This window comes from Aquarana catesbeiana, linkage group LG06 (assembly GCF_042186555.1).
Source record: "Aquarana catesbeiana isolate 2022-GZ linkage group LG06, ASM4218655v1, whole genome shotgun sequence".
Lineage (NCBI taxonomy): Eukaryota > Metazoa > Chordata > Amphibia > Anura > Ranidae > Aquarana > Aquarana catesbeiana.
In genome coordinates, this window is record NC_133329.1 from 56,397,810 (window position 1) to 56,408,747 (window position 10,938).

The 10,938-nt window shown below is 36.5% G+C and overlaps 1 long non-coding RNA gene across 1 annotated transcript; it reads left to right on the top strand.

Annotated features, from left to right (window-relative positions):
• The first annotated feature begins 2,485 nt into the window (after positions 1-2,485).
• On the top strand, positions 2,486-10,541 carry LOC141148447 (uncharacterized). The gene is made up of 4 exons (XR_012245216.1): positions 2,486-3,150; positions 6,124-9,418; positions 10,016-10,153; positions 10,243-10,541. It is a non-coding gene; the product is annotated as an uncharacterized lncRNA (long non-coding RNA).
• The last annotated feature ends 397 nt before the right edge of the window (positions 10,542-10,938 follow it).

The following is a 10,938-nucleotide window of genomic DNA, read 5'->3' on the forward strand; positions in this document are numbered from 1 at the left end:
AGAACCAAACAAAGAGGAAGGCAACACTGGATCAACAGGAGAAATTAGTGAAGCCTGTGACCCCCACGGCAGACATCAATTCTTCAACATCAAAATTGGTGGCCTGAGGAGTCCATATCTAAGGGAGGGCAGTCTGGTCCGGGATTCGCAGAGATCTGGAAAGCAGCAGATGACATCTATTTTACCAGGCTGTGGTACCACAAGAGGCTGCATTTTTTGGCCGACCAGACTGAACCCAGGGCAATCACTGTCTGGTCTTCCTTCCACGCTTCCTTCCGGGCTGTGGCTGTGCAGTTGGAGATGTGGCAGGAGGAGGAGTAGGACCTGGAGGAGGTGGAGGACTGGGGGGACCTGGAGGAGGACTGGGGGGACCTGGAGGAGAGGGAGGAGGAGGAGGAGGACCTGCAGGAGGAGGAGGAGGACCATCCCAAAGGTGTGTCTGAGGTGTAATTTGGCCCCTCATACCTTTCTCCAGAGCCTCCGATATGAGGGCCTCACACATGGCTTTTTGGCCCTCCTCCATCCTCTGCATTTTATATGCAATGAAGGCAGCAATGTTCTCCTCCATGGTGTGGGGTGCTCCCAGGACCTCTGTAGCCCTCCAAAAGAATCCTATAGCAGCCTCCTCTAGGGCACTCCTCCTACTGCCACTTTCTCTTTTCAGGGGGGGTGGAGGGACCTGCAGATCAGCCAGCCGGCTCGGCCCGGCCACCTCCTGGCTGAGACTTCCCTGTGTATGAAAAAGGGACATGGTTTTAGTTTTTGCTTCATCAATCACAATCATAAATTACTACTCCCAACTAACATCTAGTTAACATCATTGATTGGACAAGCAGAAATATTTAGAGGAATGCTATACCTGGCTCAATCTGGGCTCCTCCACATGTGGCCTGGAGGGCCCAGGTTGGGCGTCAGAAGCCTCAGCCGGGGGGAAGGAAGCGTGGAAGGAAGACTTGAGAGGGATGGCCTGGGTTCAGTCTGGCCTACCAGAAAGTGCAGCCTGTCGTAGTACAACATCCTGGGGACATAGATGTCATCTGCTGCTCCGGATCTCTGTGAATCCTGGACCTTCTTGCGCTCCCTTAGATATGTGCTCCTCAGGCAACCAATTAATATCTTTAAATAGGTGATGTCTGCCGTGGGGATCACCTGCTTCACAATTTCACACAATTGCTCCAGTGCTGCCTTCCTCTTTGCTTGGTTCTTGAAATGGGGGTGTTTAATCTCCCACAGACAGGGCAGCTCCCTTAGCATATCTATGAATACTGACATGAAGTCATTGTCTTTCAGTAAGATATCCATGTTCACTGCAAGACACAACACAAGACAAAGCCTAATGTCAGACAAAACTCTCCTAATCTTGTTACAATATAGGCCTCAATCTAGAAGCAGTATAGGCACAAGTTTGTCTCTTACCTTCGTTCTTATGATCGGCGCGTCCAATGCTCCTTCCTCCGCTCACAGATCGTACGTAATACGCACGCGTGTTACGCTTTATACACACTGGGCATGCATGTAACTCCGCCCGCCCCTGACGTTCTTTCTAGTCTATTCCCCGCCCCTTTTTGTTTGGCGCAGTGGGTGAAGAGCATGATGGCGGATTTAGAGCAGGTGTGTGCTAATTATAGCAATGAGGAGGAGGAGGAGGAAAGCCCGGATCCGGACACGTCCCGATCCAGAAGGAGACGTTTTAAGGCCACAAATATGTCCTTTGGGGAGATGTTGGAGATGGTCGACATCATGAGGAAGTCCGACTATGACGGAAAATATGGGCCTTACCCCAACCCCAACATCCGAAAGGCCAAAATCATTGCTAAAGTGATCAAAAGCCTTCACAGGAATTTGGGGTACGAAGATCTAAAGATCAGCTCAGGAAGCGGTGGTCGGACCTGAAGTTGAGAGAGCCAGAGCAGTACCGAAAGATCTGGAGAGTGCTGCAAAAAAGTAAGTAGTTGTGCTGTGTTCCTATTCTTTCTGTCTTTATTCCGTTCGTTCTGCTCCATATGCTTTTATTAATTGTAACGTTTAAAAGGGCAACTTTAATGTTCATGGGCCCATTATTCGTTCGTATCTGTTATATTCTTAATATCTAAATTTTAATTGGCTTTATTAAAAAGAATATGCATTTTCCATATTTGTGTGAATGATAGGACTTTGAGCTAGTGATATCCAGATGACGACTCATTGACTGAAAATGCAGGTCAAGACCCTGTCAGAATTTGATGGATTTTGTAAATAATATATGTATGGGTTGAAAATCTTCCTATGTAACCAATACTCTGTTTGATTTATGCGTTTATGTTTTAAGTGGTCTTATAGGCTCTCTCACATATATCCTGTTTCATGTTTAGAGGGTTGATTAAAGTGAAACAGATGTTAAAGAGGCTTGTATATCTACTCTAGCCCCCACTCTTAGGAAGGAGGAGAAAGGGGAGTGTATGGGAGGGTTTGTGGTTTGGAGGGTTTGTGTTTGGGCGCGAATTTGAAAGACTGAGTTCATATAGACACAAGGAATCCAGTCTTCTGCCTCTGCACACACATCTTCTGCTTCCAAGCCACATATACCTATTCAAGACACAGCTCTCCTATGCACACAGAATTCCTTCCAGGACACAAGAAGTTAATCGGCCATCTTGAAGAGCTTATTCAAAGGGAAGCACATGGTCTAATGACTTTAAGAACTTTTTTCAGATCTTTGAAACAAATGAACTATATTTGAACATTTTTTGCCTATATGAAACAATACTAATTCTGAATATGAATGTACTATTTTTGTAAGTATTTTTCAAGTTTATGTGTGTACAATAAAACACACAGTTTGATTTAAGCTGACTCAAGCAGAAATAATTCCAAAATTCGTCTCACGAGAAATCATCATTATTGAAGGCTTTTTATACAATATTAAGCCATTTATTTCATTGGCGGACGCCAGCCAGTTTCAATTGTCAGAAGTTTTTGCCACTTATTCCGTTGAACAGAGGGGAAAAAAGTGAGGAACAGGAAAAAACTTTGCAATTATTGAAAGAACCTAGAAGAATCGTTTGATTGACGTTTTTGATGATTGTGTGAAGACCAGAGGATTTTGGATACAGAAGTCTTGACAGACGGTTTAATTAGGGTCCAGCGGAAAACGGAAAAATTTTATATTCGGTGAGTACCAAAATATGGAATTTATAAATGTGTTAGCTGAAGAAAGTAATTTAGAATTTGAAGGTTTAGCCAGTCATTTTTCTGATGCTAAGTTGTGGAAATCTATGTTTCAGCAATGCCTACAGGCAAATAATGAAATTGATAAAACTAGATTTTCATTAGCTAAATCTAAGAGAAAATTAAGCAATGTGATGAAATTAATTACAGTCTTCAATGCAATGGTTTTTGATATGCCAGGAAAACAAAGGCAAAGTGTAACAGAAATTGCACAAACACAGGAGAATTTACATATTGAAAAATTAATGATTGAAAAAGATGCATTAGAACATAAAATGAATGCATTATTGGAATCGGTTAAAGAAAAAGAAAGTTGTATTGCTTTTTTAACTCAGAAAGAAATTGAACAAGAGAATGTTATAAGTTTGCTTAAAACGCAATTATTGCAAGCTCAGTCTTCTGCACATGCTCAGTGTTTAGCTTATGAACACGTGACAAAGTCAGAGGCGAGGGATAATGATGCTGATTCTGGAGTTGACTCAGTGGAGTCATTTTAGGAGGTTAATATTTCCTCAGACAATGAAAGCATGAAGTCTGTTGATTTGAATAATAGTAATATTCAACAGAAATGTAAATTTTCATCGCCATATTCTCAAAGAAAGGTATATGCAAAAAAAACTACTCTTAAATGTTTAGTTTGCAAAAGAGAGGGTCACATAGCTAGGTTTTGTGTGATGGCTAATAATAATGATATACAAAAGAGGTTGTATTATCCGAAAACGATGCCAAGACGCTATGAAGTGTATTCTGTGCGCTGGTGTAGTAATTTGAGGTATAGAGGCCATAATAATCAAACTAATTTCCCTTTTAAGACCCAAATGCAAAGATTGCAAACTACAAATAGTCCATTAAGACAGGAAAGGTATCACTATGTATCATATAACACTGTGAAAAACAATGTTAGCAGTCCTTAAATGAACTGCATGGATGGTAAGGATTTTCTGGTTATTGTTTCTTTGCTATGGATAATAAGGTTATGATTTGAGGTTCAGAGATTTGGTTTTTATTTGATCTATTTTTAATACTTTCAAGGATAATCCTTTGGATTATTAATTTTTTATTAATTTTTACCAGTTATGATTATTATGATTTTAATTTTTTATTTTTTGTTCAGATGGAACATTGAGAGGTTTAGTTCACCTGATAAGGGGGTAATTAACAGCTTTGTACTTAATTAGCAAAGGATGCAGATTTGTTTGGAGAATTAGTGATTTTAACCTGAATATGGTCAAAATTATGTTGTGGAAAAAACAAATATAAGATTTTCCTTCGTTTTCAGAGAATTAAAAGGTGGATCTATCTTTTGAGTTCTCATCGGGTGATATAATATCTATATTTTGTTTATGATAACTGGATCTAATATCATGACTTAGATGGATTTTCTATATTTTAATGTACCACAACACCTACAGGTGGAATTCACTAAATTTAACTATGACAGTTTAGATCACATTGGTAAGCAAAAATTGCTTGAATTTCTTAAAGAGAAATTCTATTTGGACAAATTGAAAGAGACAGTAGATAGAGTAATTAAATCTTGTCTAATCTGTGTACAAAGATATTTTAATTATTGCTAGGATGTTGATTAATCATGTTTTTCTAGTTTGAGGTATACTAGCAAATCCCAGTAGTGGCAGAGGATTCCATTTTATAGGTAAAATCATGCAGGTAATGTGTAACATCTTGGGAATAGGACAGAGATTTCATGTATCATATCATTCACAGTTTGCAGGTACAGTTTTTTCAGTTACAAAGTATTCTTCATTTGAATTATTGACAGGAAGAATTTACTTTGTCACTTGTTTCACAATGAACTATTGTTGGCAGTATACAGCAAGGATAGTTAGTGTCCCTCTGAAGTGTATTATACTGCAATGCTTGTGATTTGAGAAGGGATATTAGGATGTTATTTAAAGGTATTGAATGTCATTCAGGAAAGATATTTCTTTTTGGTATTTTGTGCTCCTATTGCATAAGAGTGTATTGGTTATAGATGATACAGGACAATTTGAACAGAATTGTGTTACATGCAGTTACTTGTATGAAAAAAATGGTCCTTCCACACATTTTTAAGTTTGAGTTAAAAGATCATAATTTCTTATTTTACAATATTCCTTGTTTAGGAGATTACTAAGAGACAATTTGTATATATACTGATATGTAGTATTTGTTTTAGAAGTTTAAAGAAACTTGTATTGTATAAGGTAAATGGTTACTCACAGAGCTCATAGCCCCACCCTTAGGAATTTGAGAGTGATGTGACACCCACTTTTTTAAAAAGGAGGGGGGAATACTCATTGAGAGTCTGCATCTGTGGGACTACAAGACAAAAAAGAACCTTTCTGAATAAGAAAAGGAGGGGGTTTGTTTTTTTGGGAGTAGAATGCCTGTAACAGAGTTTTTTGTCAGACATGCATTCCAGCAGATGTTGCAACAGACATTCACTCCAGTATACACAAGACATATACACAGTATGAGAATTGCTGTTATATCCACACACACATATCTTATTCTTGTAACATTTTGTTATTTTATTATTAAAACCAAAATTATCTTTTATTCAAGATAAACGGTTTATCAAGATTGATAATTAAGAATGGAAAGATTTATTTAAATCAAAAATTAGATGCTGTTAGCATAAGTTTATACAGAAAGAAAATGGTGATCAAAGAGTTGCCATGTGTAAGGTCACACCCAGAGATGGTGAGATACACGTCACAGGCAGAATTAAAGGTTCAGGAGAAGTGGACCATGGCAAAGTAATTGGGAAGGTCCATTTGACATCTTGGATGTTCAAGGGACAATGGTACTAGTTCAAGGATTTCTCAATTTAGTGAAAAAGCATGTATAAATAAAAATGTGGGTATAACAAATGTAATATTCTGAGATAAATGATGCTGCTTTTATTTTTCCTAGGAATGAATTATATTTCACTAACCTGGAGGAATCATGGATTCTAAAAAAGAAGAAAGATGACAGTTCAACAAAAGAAAGTGTTAAAGAGAGAAGATTTATCATCATCACAGGATTCATCTTTTTCCTAGTGACAATTTTATCTGTGGTAAAATATATCACAAACTGTTCCAGCTATGCAGAGGTTAACAGGATTGAAGAATTACACAACAAAATCATTACATTATTCAGAGACAAAAGAGATCTAGACACTGATATCAATATAGATGATAAAAGTGATAAAGACATTGATATTAATACAGAGGACAAGAGTTTGATCTTAATACAAATGACAGAATATAATTCTAGATATGTTGATATTAATACAGCTGAAGAATTTTATGGATATGTATTTGTAGGACAGGGATATGATTGCTGTATAGAATTATATTTCATTCATAGTAATAATGTTGAGGTAAACGTTAAAATAGAATCCAAAACAAATTTTGTTAAAATGCTGGGATCTTATAGGTTAAACAACAGAACCCGGAACTTTTAAATGTAATATTTTGGGAAGGAGTTTTTGGTCAGTATTTGTAAAAGGTAACAATCTTTGAACATTTTTGAAGATAATGATAGTTTGCATTTGATATGTAAAACAAAAATATATGTACCTCAAGATTCATTGGTAACTTGGAAAAGGAACGATGAATTTTTGGGAAGTTTTCTTCACAGTTCTACTATGATAATTCATAAAGGAATTTATGGTAGTGTGAATTGGATCAATAATACATTTGTTTATCAACAAATGAGAGTATCTTTGAATGATACTGGTATATATGAATGTTGCATATCAATAGTAAATTATCCAATGAAATGTGCGAAGGCAAGTGTTGTTGTAAGGTCTCCTAGGAAAACTCCATGTGTTGGTAAGAAAAGTGTCTCAGCAAATCCATTTCAGATTAACCATTTCCAATCCAGAACTCTTTTGAGAGAGGGAAAGTTTGTCATTATATTGTGGAACTTTAATGTTTCAGAATGGAAAATTTCTACAAGGTTTCCACAATGTCAAGGACATTTGGTTAATATGGAATTGGGTATTGAAAGATGGTTTGGAATTAATAATAGAAATCATAACAGAAATAAGCGTGGTATTGTTGAAGGTATTTTAGGAGGGATTGGCACAATTGGGAGTATTACTAATAGTATGGACATTAATACTTTAAAGTCTGATCTTGAGACAGCTGGTTTAGTGGGTAGTAACGGGATTAAAATACAGAGAAATTTAAATGAAATTTTAGAAAATATGGTTATTAAAACAGCTAATATAATGGGTCAATCTATTTTACATCTTCAAAATATTACTCTTGATTTAATGTTAAGTGAACAACATTCTCATATTGCCAGAGCATGTTTAGAGATCCAGACTGAATATTCCACTAATTTTAAAATAATTGCACAAGCATTTCAGAGTGGAATAACCCCTCTTGGCATTTTACAGAATTTACCCAGAGAATATGTATATGCTATAAATCATACAGATTTATGGGTAAATAAATGTATAGGATGTAAACAGGATGTTTGTTATAGTTCTTCTATGATTCCAATAGCAGGACAAGAACAAATTTTGGTTCCAATCACTGTCTTGGGATTACTCGTCAGCAATACACAATTATTGTATTATAAATTACAGTATACAGATTTTGCATTTAACAATGAAAATTCTGAATTAGAACAATTAGATTTGTCATCATGTTTACAATTTCAGTCTAAAGTTATATGTTTACCTAATCAAGATAAAAGTATTTTTCATTCTTGTTATCATAATCATACATTATGTTCAGCAAGAATAGAAAAAGTTGAAACAATTTCTGAATTAATTACTCGTGTAGATAAAAAGAAAGTTTGTTTCCAGATCATGTCAGATACAGAAAGGGTTAAAACTTTTTTCTCTTCTTGTACAAATACAGAAAACCTAAATCAAGGCTTGTATTGTATAGAAGGAGACATTGTAGCAATAAGTATTAATGGGTTTAGAACAAATTTAACAAATATGCTTATGAAAAATATAAGTGCTCTTCCCACACAATATAATATATCTCAGATAGATGAATTTCCTTGGGAAGAATGGGCAAATGTAATTCATAAGGATAAAGGTTTATTGATAGCTTTGGCTAAGGAACTTCAGAATGCAGAAATATTGTTTAAACATGAACAAGGTAATTTGCAAGAGATATCTCATCAATGGTCAGAATTTTCAGGAAGTAATTGGTGGAAAAAATTCAGTAATAGTGTATCAATTTGGGGAAAAACTTCAATAACCTCAGCAGCAGGAAATATTTTATCACATCCTATAGTTATTCTTTTTATTATTATTATGTTATTCATTATATTCATTCATTATATTTCAGTTATGTTTGATGTTTAGAATGAAAAAATTATATTATCGAATTAGAAATGAAATCAAGAAAGGAGATGATTTATTGCAAAATAAACTTAAGAGAAAGATGGGTTTTGGTATTGCAGACTCGGTTGGTGATGGAAATACATTTGGAGTTATTGGATCAGTCAGTATGAATGGGACATGTATGTTATGAATGGATAAAATATGATTGTTATTCATATTTCAGAGGGGAATGTTATATTCTCAATATCTAAATTTTAATTGGCTTTATTAAAAAGAATATGCATTTTCCATATTTGTGTGAGTGATAGGACTTTGAGCTAGTGATATCCAGATGACGACTCACTGACTGAAAATGCAGGTCCCTGTCAGAATTTGATGGATTTTGTAAATAATATATGTATGGGTTGAAAATCTTCCTATGTAACCAATACTCTGTTTGATTTATGCGTTTATGTTTTAAGTGGTCTTATAGGCTCTCTCACATATATCCTGTTTCATGTTTAGAGGGTTGGTTAAAGTGAAACAGATGTTAAAGAGGCTTGTATATCCACTCTAGCCCCCACTCTTAGGAAGGAGGAGAAAAGGGAGTGTATGGGAGGGATTTGTGTTTGGGCGCGAATTTGAAAGACTGAGTTCATATAGACACAAGGAATTCAGTCTTCTGCCTCTGCACACACATCTTCTGCTTCCAAGCCACATATACCTATTCAAGACACAGCTCTCCTATGCACACAGAATTCCTTCCAGGACACAAGAAGTTAATCGGCCATCTTGAAGAGCTTATTCAAAGGGAAGCACATGGTCTAATGACTTTAAGAACTTTTTTCAGATCTTTGAAACAAATGAACTATATTTGAACATTTTTTGCCTATATGAAACAATACTAATTCTGAATATGAATGTACTATTTTTGTAAGTATTTTCCAAGTTTATGTGTGTACAATAAAACACACAGTTTGATTTAAGCTGACTCAAGCAGAAATAATTCCAAAATTCGTCTCACGAGAAATCATCATTATTGAAGGCTTTTTATACAATATTAAGCCATTTATTTCAGTATCAAACATTTTTCTTTCGGCCTCTAGAACACCATTGTTTAGGCTATATGCATTTTCACACATTTTTTTGGGCCTACTTGGATGCCAAATATTTGTTTTTGTAGATGGGTTTGTTACTAGAATGAAATGCCAACTAGATTGTGTGTAAGGAAGGGACACTGAGCAGCTGTTTTCACATCTGGACACTGGAGCACTAGTGTGGGAACCCAGAACACCATTTTTATTAGGGGGGCCACACAGGTGCTCCAGTGTATACTATAGGGGGGGCTACATCTGTGAAGCTTGTACCAAACAGGTAAAGTATTGCAGCTTGACAAAGGCCAATAAAAAATATACATCTTGGAACTTGGCTAAAATAGACAATTGTACCCCACTTCCAAGCAATGTTTCCTATTTCTAGTTCTGCCATCAAATATCTGTGTGCTAATTATACCATTTTTGTTTTACATAGAGGAGAAAAGACTCGGAGGACACCCCTCATCCCAGGAGAACACAGACCCCCCACCTATGGAAGAAGGTGAAATACCCCAAACCCAAGAAGAAGAGCAGGAGGAAGAAGAAGATGTGGTGGAGATTGGCACCACAACAGGTGAGTGTCTGCGACCACAGGCTCAGGTAAAAGAGATGGATGGTGGCAGATTTTTGAGACCTTTTTTTTTTTTCTTTATCTCTTTTTAGGTGATCGTGATGTGAGGGATAGAGAACGCTTTACTTCTGAAAGTGCCCAGATCCTGATCGGGGAGATCATGGGGTGTAATTCCGAACTGCAAAACATCCAGCAAAAAATCAATGATGTGATTAAAAAAATAATAACATCATTGATGTTTTGGGGCGAATTTAAACCCCACAAAATCACTTGTTTTATTGTGGTCCAATCTTTTAAAATGTTTTGCAATGTTTTGAAAAGCCAAATTTGGAGGATGCATACAGTGTGCCAACATGTGCTATCTGCCATCACGGGAGATCAATGGACGCGTTTTGGGGGTGCAACCCCTTCCTCAATTGTAAAGTAGCATTGAGGAAGGGCTTGCTCCCCCAAAGCACGTCCCTTGATCCCCCCTGATGGCAGATAGCACATGTTGACATTCGTAAATTGGTGTGCATCTTCCAAATTTGGCTTTTCCAGGGGTGATTTCCCCCCATCTGAACGCTATATCAAACCCAGTTCCTAAATACTGATGTCTGATATAGCCTTCAGGTTTTACCTAATGTGAACTTTGTAAGTTCAAGTTTTTTGGCTTTCTTGTTGGTTTTACACAGGCCTGTTTTATCCGAAATGGATATTTCGATTTTTGACTACTGCAAAAATTGTTATACAACAAACATGTTGGTTTGTTTTAAAAACCTTTGGTAAATGCACATGTGATTGTGCAG